This window comes from Notamacropus eugenii, chromosome 2 (genome assembly GCF_028372415.1).
Source record: "Notamacropus eugenii isolate mMacEug1 chromosome 2, mMacEug1.pri_v2, whole genome shotgun sequence".
Classification (NCBI taxonomy): Eukaryota; Metazoa; Chordata; class Mammalia; order Diprotodontia; family Macropodidae; genus Notamacropus; species Notamacropus eugenii.
Window position 1 is genome coordinate 504,024,756 of NC_092873.1, and position 11,847 is coordinate 504,036,602.

Sequence of the window (11,847 nt, forward strand, 5' to 3'; positions counted from 1 at the left end):
CCCAAACACCACGTGCAGAGCGCCCAACCCTGCCCGCTTCCCTCCGATTCCCAAAAGAGGAGAGAGTGCCTGCCTGGGCACTAACCAAAAGCCCACTAACAACCGCAGGAGTCCCTACAGGTTCAGACACAGACTGACGCCTGGTCAATCAGCTGGTCCACTTTTGGATCCCTGAATACTGAGCTTCTGGCAGTCAACTTAACCAGCATTTATCAATTTATCTTCTATGCGCTAGGCACAGTGCTAAGGTCCGAACTCTGCCCTGTACACAACGGACCCTTAATAAATGCTTGTTGAATGAATGAACATTTTACACCCGAGGAAAATAAAGTTTGATCAGTTCAGTTACACAGGGCACCGGGCTAAGCCCTAGGGATTCAAAGAAGACAAAAACGTCTCTTGCCTTCAAGAAGCGCATATTTTAAGAGAACTTGAGTGACGTGCCCAAACTCATACAGCTTGAAGAGTCCAGATTTGAACTAAGTTCTTCCTCCTCTCCTCACTTCCCGCCTCACAATTGAAAACTTGTCAATCCCACATACTATGTTTGAATATAGTAAATGCTCAATAAATATTTTTTGAATGAATGGTATAGTGCCAACGACATGCAGGGTGAGGCTCAGGAGACAGGCATTCTGGTCCCTGCCCTCGGGGCTGTGTGACCTTGGACAAATCACTTGCACTCCAAGTTCCTCGCCTGCCAATGGAGGGAATTAGCCTAGATTACTTCTGAGGTACTTTCCAGTCCAGACATTCGAAGATTTAGTGATACCGACTCCCTTAATCAAACAGAAAAGCCTCAAACAGATTTAGGGGTTTGTAGAGCATGACCCATATTAACTGTCTTCCGACGCCTGGTACTGCTTCCCTGAAGGATATTTGTCATTTATGAGTTCCTCATGGCTAGGGGACAATATCGCCGAGATTTCCCAACGTATTGAAAGAAATGAAATTCTATTCAGTTTGGCGCACGGTAAGTCTTCAATGCTGAATTTTGAGGGGAAAGGTTTTGTTCTTTCCTGCAAAATTACACAATACTCCCCATCCTCCCAATACACAAACACACTCAGTAACACACCCTTTCAAAGAAATAGAGGAGACTTACTTTCGGGGAAGCTGCAGGAACCAGGCAGAGTACTGCCATAGATAAGGTCCGTGGGCTACTTCCTTTAATGAAAGTATAAGAATGATTTGTAATCAGTCTTGCAATCGGTAGTATGTAGGTGGTTGGGAATTGCATAAAACATTTTTTTCTCAGTGTACACAATCAAAATAGACTTCTTAAATAGTTTAAAAATTCCCTGGGGATTCCTGTTTAAGAATACAGAGTGATTTGCATAGTAAGTCTCTGTTTCCTAGACTACTCAAAGTTAAACTGTTGTCCGAATTAGCATCATTTGTTAGTTAACAAGAAGAAAATTAATGGGATTTTAGGATACTCAGACCTCTTCGGTACTCTGCCCTTTCCTAAAGTTTACAAAAATGGTGTTTCGTGTATAATTCGAGAAACAAGAAGACTTAGTTTGGCGAGAGGGAACACGTTTTACTAAAAATAGATCCCTCTTGATGAAAAAGCTGGTGTCCCTTATCACTGATTTAAAACTTTTAAACCTCTGTCTCTTTAAGAATGCTTAGGCTATTTTCTCACCTCCATGCCTCACTTTCTGTTCGCAATGCGGAGGATGTTTCCTGTCCTTATTGGGTGGTCGAATCCATCTTTTAAAGTCTAATCGTGACCTTCTCCTGGGAACCTTCTGTCAACCTCCTCTCCTCCCCCTTTGCCCCCCTCCCCCGCCCTCCCAGGAAAGAACTCCCTTCTTCCCCCAAAGGAGCAAGTGCAGCTTCTCTGAAAGAACACTTTCTTTTGCACTCCTGGTATGAAAGTATTATGCCTAAAAAAAAAAATAAAACAACAACTGTAATCGCTGTGTATACTTCCCCTCCCCCCCCCAAAAAATAACAGCTGAAAGAGAATAAGAATTATTGTTATCTAAACTTGGTGAAGCACCTAGCATAGTGCCCAGTACGGAGTTTTTAATTAGTATCTGTTGAGTTGAGTAGACGATTACTAAAACACACATACAATTAAAAAAAAAAACAAAACAATTCTCTCCCCTCTCCGCACTACATGCAGACAAAAAAAAATTTAATTTGAAAGAAAACGCAGAAGATGACAGGTTGAAATCAAAGGAAATCTCTTGCCATGCAAGTTTCTAAAGAAACGGCCAGAAGTTACACAAGAGATGAACTTCCTTTGCACACCTGCGAATCTGAAGTAAAAATGTCTTGAAATTATATAAAAAACATTGAATGAATTAAGCAGTGCTGCGTAAGGAACTTGAAAAAACCCTGGGGGCTGGGGTAGGGGGCGATTTCAAGGATTGCAACCTTCATGAAGACATCTTAGAATCAATCCCTTTCTTTCAGGGCAAATCTTACAATTGCCTGCTTTGCTCCCAATGTCCCTAAGACGTTTCACACTTTCATTAAAAATCAAGAAAGCAAAGAGACTGCAAATAACTATTGGACTGAGATAAGAATAAAAAATAAGCAACTTTTTAAAAGAAAAGAGAAACTTATTTCTTTTTTTTTCCTTTGCCCCCTTTATATATGGAATAGAAAAATGATGAGCAAGATATATATTTAGGGCATAATTTTTCAAATTGAGTTAAATAATGCTAATCTATTTATACAGGTTAGATATTACCAAAAACACTCTAACTTTTTATAACATTTCCAAATGTCAGCCAATCGACTATTTCATACATTCAATATGACAAAATTCTTGTACAACACAAGTGGGAACTTTCCTTAGAGGTTTTTGTTTTGGGGTGATAATTTTCCCCCATTTATAGTAAGTGTTTTGTGATTGCTGATTTTATATCAATCTCTGAGACAAGGGAAAGAGAAAGGTATCATAAAGAGAAGAGGGAAAGGATCTTCCCTTCCTTCACCATACTTTATAAAGAGCTGCAATTGAGTGGGGGGGAGGGGAGGAAGAGGTCTGGGAAAAAGGGGAGAGGGAAGAAGACAGGAGAACAGAGAGAAGGGGAGGAGAGAGTAAAGGAGAGAAGAGAGAAAAGGAGGAGAGAGGAGTTCATTTGTTTTGGGGGAAAGGGAAGCAAAAGCCTATGACATATGTGTGTGAAACAGAAAGATGGGCTCAAGACAGAGACCTGGGAAACCCTAGCTGTCAGGTGGAAGGAGACAGATGATGGGAAATCAAAGGAAGCTTAAAAAGGGTGATTAAACAGATAGGAGAACCAGGAGAGAGTATTGTTTGGAAGCCAAGAGAAGAGAGCCTGTTCACAAGGAGGAGTAATTAGATAAGGCATTTTTTTAAAGTGATTTTGCAAATCTTAGAATTGAAACACACATTTCAACTGGTTTTTTTGTTTTTTTTTTTACCCAATTCAAACCTTTAATCTAGTAAGCTTGGCTAATTGAGCTTGAGTATTTTGATCATACCATTTTTTTTTTTTGCATAGGGTTACTGTGAATTATTTCTGACTGATTGGGGAATGATGGGAAAATCACTTTGATGTAACAACACTTTCCCAAAAAGGGGTGATTTATCACAGTATCCAGAAGCTAATGCTATCCTAGAGATTAAGAGAGATGGCTTATAGTCTGGAACAGACCAGTTCTGGAGCATGGGTGTTCAGTGTAACATTTAAGGAAAAGGGGAATATCTGAAAGCTGGCAGCCATGGATAAAGATGGGTTGGTGTATGATGTTGAGTTCATCCTGGCAGACATGAAATTGAACCCTTGGAGAATGTTCAGAGGAGGTTGAGATGTTGAGAATACTGAAGATCACGCCATACCAGAAAGCATTGGAGGAAGTGGGCGTGTTTAACCTACACAAGAAAAGAACATGAAAATAAAATAATAAAAAAAAGTCTTCAAAAAAGTGGAGGGCTGTCATATAGAAACATCAACCCATTCTGCTTAACTCTAGAGGCTGAATGAAGAACCTTGGGTGGAGTGGTGGAGGGAGGAGCTGAGGAAGCAGACTGGGGAAAGGGGGCTTCAGAAGCAGGTTTTTAGCTCGACATTCATTTAATTAGTCAATAAACATTCATTAAGCACTTACTGTGTACCAAGCAAACTGCTGGAGCTACAAACACAAGCAAACTGTAAAATAGCTCCTACCCTCAAGGAGCGTATATTCTAACAATGGATGTGGGGTGACAACACATAAAAAAGGGTGAAAAAGTGGAAGGAGGAGAGAGAAACCACTGAGCAGCTGGGGGGCATAATGGAGTGCTGGGTCTGGAGGCAGGAAAACCTGAATTCAAATTTTCAGAAACTCACTAGCTGTGTGACCCTGGGTGAGTCACTTAACCTCTATCTGCCTCAGTTTTCTCAGCTATAAAATGGTGATGATAATAGCACCCATCTCCTAAGGTTGTTGTGAGGATCAAATGATATAATATTTGTAAAGTGCTTAACAGTGCCTGGCACATAGTAGGTGCTTAATAAATGCTTATTCCCTTCCCCTTCTCTTCCCCACCAGGAGGAAGGCATCATACTAGGGACTGGTTGGGGAGGGAGGAGTGTAAGCTAGACAAGACTGGTTATCTACCCTCAAAAAATGTTTAATCCAGATGTTAATTTAACCCAGGGCCCATGAACTTTTTTAAAAACATATTTTGATAACTATATTTCTGTACAAACACCCTCCTTTGCAATCCTATGTAGTTTATTTTATGTATTTAGAAAACATTCTTCTGAGAAGGGTTCCAGAGACTTCGCCAGATTGTCAGAAGATGTTCAGCATCCCCAGTCTAATCTGCTGGGAAAGATAGCAACAGCTACAACATCGTCAATCAACTTACATTTACATGGCCCTTGATTGATTACAAAGCACTTTCCTCCCGAGGACCCTTTGAGACAAGGTAGTCTAATGATGAGTCAATGTGTTCTGACTAAGGAGTCAGAAACTCCTAAGAAAAGGTTCTGAGGTGCTGGCCATTCATGAGTCATAAACTTGGGTCTTTCCTAGTAGAAGAAGGAATCATATAAGAAGTACCAGAAGTCTGGCCCTTTCAATGTCAAATGGCCTAAATCAGAAGGGAGATGGGGACTAAATGCAAAGGTAAGAAGGGTGTTTGAGGGTACCCTGGCTGGCTCTATTTTGAGAGCTGCCTACTTGCCTCCTTGGGACAGAGTGAGCTTTGGACCCCAGAAAGAAGAATAACTCTGGGAGGTAGGGGAGAATGGGGTGGGAGAGAAGCTTAACCCTTCATAAAGGAGATACCTTTGATCTCAAAGCCTCTGGTGGGGAGGGGCTCTGGGACAAGCACCCCACCTAATAGCAGCCCCTTTTTGGTCACTTTTACCAAGACAAGCCTGACAACCTCCCTATATCAGTGCTTCTGATCTCTTCAAATAACTCTTTGCTAGGGTTGACTACAATTGAATACACAATGACAACAAAACCGTGTAAGTACAAAAGAGTAGAAACTGAGAGAGGCCAGAGCAAATTTGTCATCTTCATCATCATTATGTAGTTAAAGTTTGTATTTTTTGGAAAAAAGTAGAGGGGGCATGGATTGCTTCATTCTTCGGTTTTGTATCCCCATCAGCTTGCATAGTGCATGGCACGTAAGTGGTGATTAATAAATGTTTATTGATAATCAAATAATAATAAAATGTTTGCTCAATTGATAATATTTAAACATTTAAAACTGAATTTTTAATTAAGTTTAAGCATTTAAAAACAAAAAGAAATTGACATAGGACCATAGACTTAGAGAAAAAAGAGAACTAAGAAATTACTAATTCAATTCACTCATCATTTAAAAAAAACAACTTTTATCTCCGTTCCATTTCTTCCACCCTTGAAAAAGAAAGAAAAACAAAACCCTTGTAACTCTGCATAGTGAAGCAAGGTTCCTACCTTGGACAGGCCCCCAAACCGCATACATGACCAAAAGCTTCAGTTGACACCCTAACTCCATCACCTCTTTGAGGTGGGCAATATGTTTCATCGTGAGCCTTCTAGAATCATGATTGGTCATTGCATTAGTCAGAGGTCCTAGGTCTTCCAAAGTTGTGTGTCTTTACACTGTTGAGGTTATTGTATGTATTTCCCCCCATTTCTTCTCACTTCACTCTGCATCAGTTCGTAGAAGTCTTTTTAGGTTTCTCTGAAACCATCCCCTTCATAATTTCTTACAGAACACTAGCATTCTATCATATTCATATGCCATACTTTGTTCAGCCATTCCCCAATTGATAGGTTCCCTCCCACCTTAGTTTCTAGTTCTTTGCCACCACAAAAAAGGTTGTTCTATTTTTTTTTGTGCATTTGAGTCCTTTGCTTCTTTCTTTGATTTCTTTGGGGTATCAGTCTCATAGAGGTATCAAAGGACATAAGCAGTTTAATAACTTTGGGGGCATATCTTTCTACCATAGCAAGACCAGTTCACAGCTCCACCAACAGAATATTAATGTACCTATTTTCCCACAGTCCTTCCAATATTCGCTGTTTTCCTTTGTGTCAATTTTTCCACTCTGATAGATTTGAGGTGCATTTCTTTCATTATTAGTGATTTGGAGGAATTTTTTCATATATCTCATGAAAAATGGGGTTCTTTTTCTGCGAACTGTTTTTTAATATCCTTTGACCATTTATCAAGTGGGGAATAGTCTTCTGGTTATAAATTTGAAGCAGTTCCTTATTTATTTTGGAAATGATGTCTTTATCAGAAAAACTTGCTGCCAATATTTCCTCCCAGTCACCAGCTTTCCTTCAGCCTTATCCTCTGTGATCTTCTTCATCCTTTGTTTCATCATAAACTCTTCCCCATCCACAGATCTGAAAGGCAATGTCTTTCTTGTTCCTCTAACGTATTTATGATGCCCAACTCCCTCATCTTAAAAACAATGAAATGGAAGTCAAAATGGATGAAGTCACACGTGGAGTTAAGTATCAAGAGCCAGGATTTGAACCCAGGAATCCTCTGGCTCCATTCCCAGTGCTTTTTGCACTCCAATCTCCCACTGAGGCTAAATGAGTGCTCTTTCCATTGCACCTTGTTGTGTGACTGTTAAGGTAATCCAGCAGATCACTGGCAAAGCTGGCCTCTTGTGGCACAGGGCTCTGAGTCTTCTGCAGCCTAAGAAACTTTTCATAAAAACTTTGGCTGAAAACTCCAGGTAGATCAACTAACCAACCGTTATTCACCTGCTCCTCTTTCAGGAAGGAGAATCTGTGGACAATATTTTGTCCAGGAATAAGGCCTTCAAAAGAGCTAGGTGGGCATTCAGGAGCAACTTGGCCAGCTTGGAGAAATGGTCCCGTGAAGGTGGAACTCTCTGAGGGGGATGTCATAGAATGTGGGGGAAGTACAAATTCAGTGAAATTGGGGATGTACTGGTTGACCTTTCAGATATATCTAGCTGTAAAACAAACAGAACTATGATCATCATTTCACTCAATAAACGCCTATTATATGAACAATGTGCTGAAAGGGTCCTGTCCTCAGGAAGCTAATAGTATATTAGAGGTGATAAATTGTGCACAAATGACCATAATGCAAAGTAACATGTGACTAACGCATAAAAGATAGGCACAGTGCTGAAACTTCAGAGGAGGAGGAGAAGGAGGAAGGCTTTGACTTGTGTGTAGAAGAATGTTGTTGTAGAGTCTTCATGACCCCATTTGGGGTTTTCTTGGCAAAGATACCTAAGTGGTTTGCCATTTCCTTCTTCAGCTCATTTTATAGATGAGGAAACTGAGACGAACAGAGTTAAGTGACTTGCCCAGGGTCACACAGCTAGTTTCTGAGGCCAGATTTGAATTCAGGTATTGGCTTTAGGCTCAGCACTCCAGGCTCACCACCTCGCTGTCCCATAGAAGAATGAGAACTGTGAAGGCACTTTTTTCCTTTTTTTAGATATTTACTAGCTGGGTGACCTGGGCAAGTTACTACACCTTGTTTGCCTTAGTTTCCTCATTTGCAAGATGAGACGGAAAAGGAAATGGCAAACTACCCTGGAATCTTTGCCAAGAAAATCCCCAAAATGGAGTCATGGAGAGCTGGACACAAAGAAAAAGTGACTGAACAACAAAATAAATGGTTGTCAAATTGAATTAATTTAATTGGATGGGTGGGTGGTCAGGAGGAAGAGACAGAGAGCTTCTGGGGCCAAAGGGAGAGCAAAGAGACAGCAGGAAGTGTTTTCAGGAGGGCCAATAATCCAGCATGGCTGGAGCCCTGAGCTATCCATCAAGGAGAGTAGCATAAAATCGTGGCATCAGATTGGGGAGGACTTTGAAAATAGAGATTATTTCCTGGTTGATAAGAAGCCATCAGACCAATCATCTAATGTCATTTTACAGAAGAAGCTGAGGTCCAGAGAAGTTCTGTGCTTGACCCAAAGTCACATGGATGGCAGAACCAGGACAAGGGATCAGTTCTTTTGCATCCAACTTAGATTCTTTCTATTTCCTTACACTGCTTCTTCTGTGGAGATGTTTTCCTGCTAACGGTCTACTCAGAGAACTGCCTCACTCACAGAGATAGCACATCCTTCTTCCATTGGCAGGGACACACAGACCAAGTTTTGTTGTGGTTCAAGGTTGTCTTCATTTACATAGCTGGAGTCAGGAACCACCATGTCCTTGGCCTTCTTCTTCACATGGCTTTACTTTAGATGGGTTTTCCTACATTTGTTCAAATTTTTATCAGTTTGTTAGGTCCCATCAAACTACGCCATGGGACTGGTTGCTGGTTGAATGGATTAAAATGATTCAGAAGTAGATAGAAAGAGAAGGCTGCATTGGTCCTCTGGGCCAGCTCACTCTGGCTTGGGTTTCCTTCCCTTAAATGGCCAGGATGATTTCTCCATTGCTGACTTCAGTCACAAGAGATGAGGGACAGCTGGGTGCAAAGCAGCTATTAACCCTTAAAGATGCTGTTTGTCTGATGTATTTTTTTTTTAATTTTGAAAAGGAAATGTATACTGTACACATGGTAGATTCTGAAGTAGGAGAGGAGGCAGACATGATTCTGGCAGTTGAGATGCACCTGGGTGTTTCTAACTGTTGTCAGACGTTTTGGGGTAGGCACAGAGAATTTGTCACCACACAGTTATTAGTCTAGCATGGGCTTGAGTGCAAACTTCCCACCCCTGTGCTTGGTTTCTTGCTCAGGATTAGGTAGGCCCTTCCTTGTCTGAAGGACCTTGGCTAGGGAGTCATTTTGGGAGTCATTCTCTACAGGGTAAACTGAACCAGTGAACCTTTACATCTGGCCAAGGATGGGTTCAGGTCCCTGGGGAGGTGTCAGAGCCACCCTGAACACTATACCACTCCTTTTGGCATAACCATACAATGATTCCTTAACTTTCATGCACATAGGATGACCCCCGGATAGATTGGACCTGCTGAGCTGTTACACAGAGGAGACTGGTCAAAGGAGGGGCGTGGCTAACAGGATGCCATTAGAAAGATGTCATCAGACTAATTCCTTTCAAGGGATAAAATGTCAGTTCTCTGTGCTTCAGATTTCACCCTGTTTTCATGATTCAAGAATTGTTTTTCTTGAGAACAGAGTCTGTTCTAAATCTGGGGTCCATAATCTTTAAAACCTTTTTTTTTTTTTTTTTTGGATAACTGTATTTTACTATAGTAACTGGTTTCCTCTGAGATCTGATGTATTTTATTTGATGCATTTAAAAACATTACTGTGAGAAGGGGCCCATAAGGCTTCACCAGACTGACAAAGGGGTCAATGACACAGAAGTCTGGAACCTCTGTTCTAGAAGCATTCTAGTTAGACTGCCAGATGCCTTCCTTGTGGATCTCAGATGGCTGTTTGCTGACAGTACTTTGGTCTTTGAGGTTTATAAAATACTCTCCTCCAACAAGGCATGTTTGGGCTCCTTCATTCATCTCTCTCCTACTGCCCTTCATGCTCCCCTTTCCTTCCAAGTCATTAATATCTCCCAGTCACCTCAGCAACTACTTTCATTTCCCCCAATGCTTTGTAGACCTCCCAGTACCCAACATAACATAACATGCAGTTGGTGCTCAAGGAAGACTTGTTGAACAAGAGGCAGCTTGGTGTATTCAGTTGGTCAATAAACTCAATTTCCTGAAATGAACTTCCTCCATCAGGGTAGGCCAACACCTTCTAAAGCTAAGAGTCTCAGAAAGGTACCCCAGGCCCCAAGGGTCATACAAGTCAGTATGAGTCAGAGGAGACACTTGGACTCAGGAATTAGTCTCTCATTCAGTCACCAAGCATTTATTGAGCTCTTTTTGTGTGCCAGGCACTGTGCTATAGATATGGAAGATATGAAGAAAGTGGAGCTGCTATTCTAACGGGGAAGACAACATACCAAAGACCATGTACATACAAAGATATGTGTAATGTAGATGGGAAATAATGTCCTAGGGATGGCACTAGCTGTGGAGAGTGAGTGTGTGGTCTACAAGGAGGAAAGAGAACTAGGAAAGGCAGGTCTATCAGAATAGAATCAGGCAATCCATATTTATTAATATTTATTACATATACAGTGCCAGGCACGGTGCTAAATGCTGGAGATACAAAGAAAGGCAAAAGACAGTCCCTTCAGTCAAGGAGCTCACAATTTAATGGGGGAGACAACATGCAAATAGATAGGTAGAAGTAAGTTATATGCAGTATCAATAGGAAATAATTCATAGAAGGCACTAGAATTAAGAGCAGTTAGAAAAGGCTTTCTGTAAAAGAGATTTTAGTTGGCACTTGTTATTCATCCTTTGTTTCCTTCCCCCCCCAAAATTTAGTAATTTGTTTTCAGTTTTCAACAATCACTTCTATAAATTTTAAGTTTTCTCCCCATCCCTCCTCCCTCCCTCCAGAGACGGTGTGCAGTTTCATATGGGTTCTACACATACATTCTCATTAAACACATTTTCACATTAGTCATGTTGCACAGAAGAAGTAAAACGAATGGGAGAAACCATGAGAAAAACCAAACATAACACATGAGAAAACAGTCTGCTTCATTCTGTGTTCTGACTCCATAGTTCTCTCTCTGGATGTGGATGGCATTTTGCATCGAGTCCTTTGGAAATGTTTTCACCCTTTGTTTTCAAAGACAACCAATGAGGGCAGCTCAGTGGATGAAGTCCATAGAGCATTGGCCCTGGAGTTAGGAGGACCTGAGTTCAAGTGTGACTTCAGATACTTACTAGCTGTGTGACCCTGGTCAAGTCATTTAACTCCAATTGCCTCAAAAAAAAGACATCAAAGAGAACCAATAACCTCATGGGGTGATGTCTTGACTGGCACATGAGTTAGATTTAAATGAGGCAGAGTTGTACAAAAGTGTCAGCTTCAAGGTGGGACTTGAAGGAAGCCTTGGAAGCCAAGATGCAGAGATGAAGAGGGAGAGCATTCCAGGCACAAGGGACAGGCAGGGAAAATGCTGAGAGCCAGAGATGGGCATCTTGCTCATGGAATAGCCAGTAGACCCTGCCCTGCTGGCTCAGAAAGCACCCAGTCAGGAGTGGGGGGGGGGGGGGGGGGGGAAGAAGCCTGGAAGAGGGCGGTGAATGACAAATCTAAGATTTTGGTTTTGATTCTGGAGGCAGTAGGGAGCCACAGGGGTTTACTGAGTAGGGGAAGGGGGTGTGACATTATCAGACCTTCCCTTTAGGGAAATTGCTTCAGCAAATCCTGTAAAGAAAGGAAATGGGTAGAAGCCAGGCATTAAAGGTGAGGAGGAAGAGCACTCCAGGTTTGGGGGCACAGCAAATGTATGGAGTTGGGAGATTGTGATGTATGGCTTGCTGGATCTTAGAGTGTGCAAATGAATAAGGTGTAAAAAGACTGGAAATGTCAGG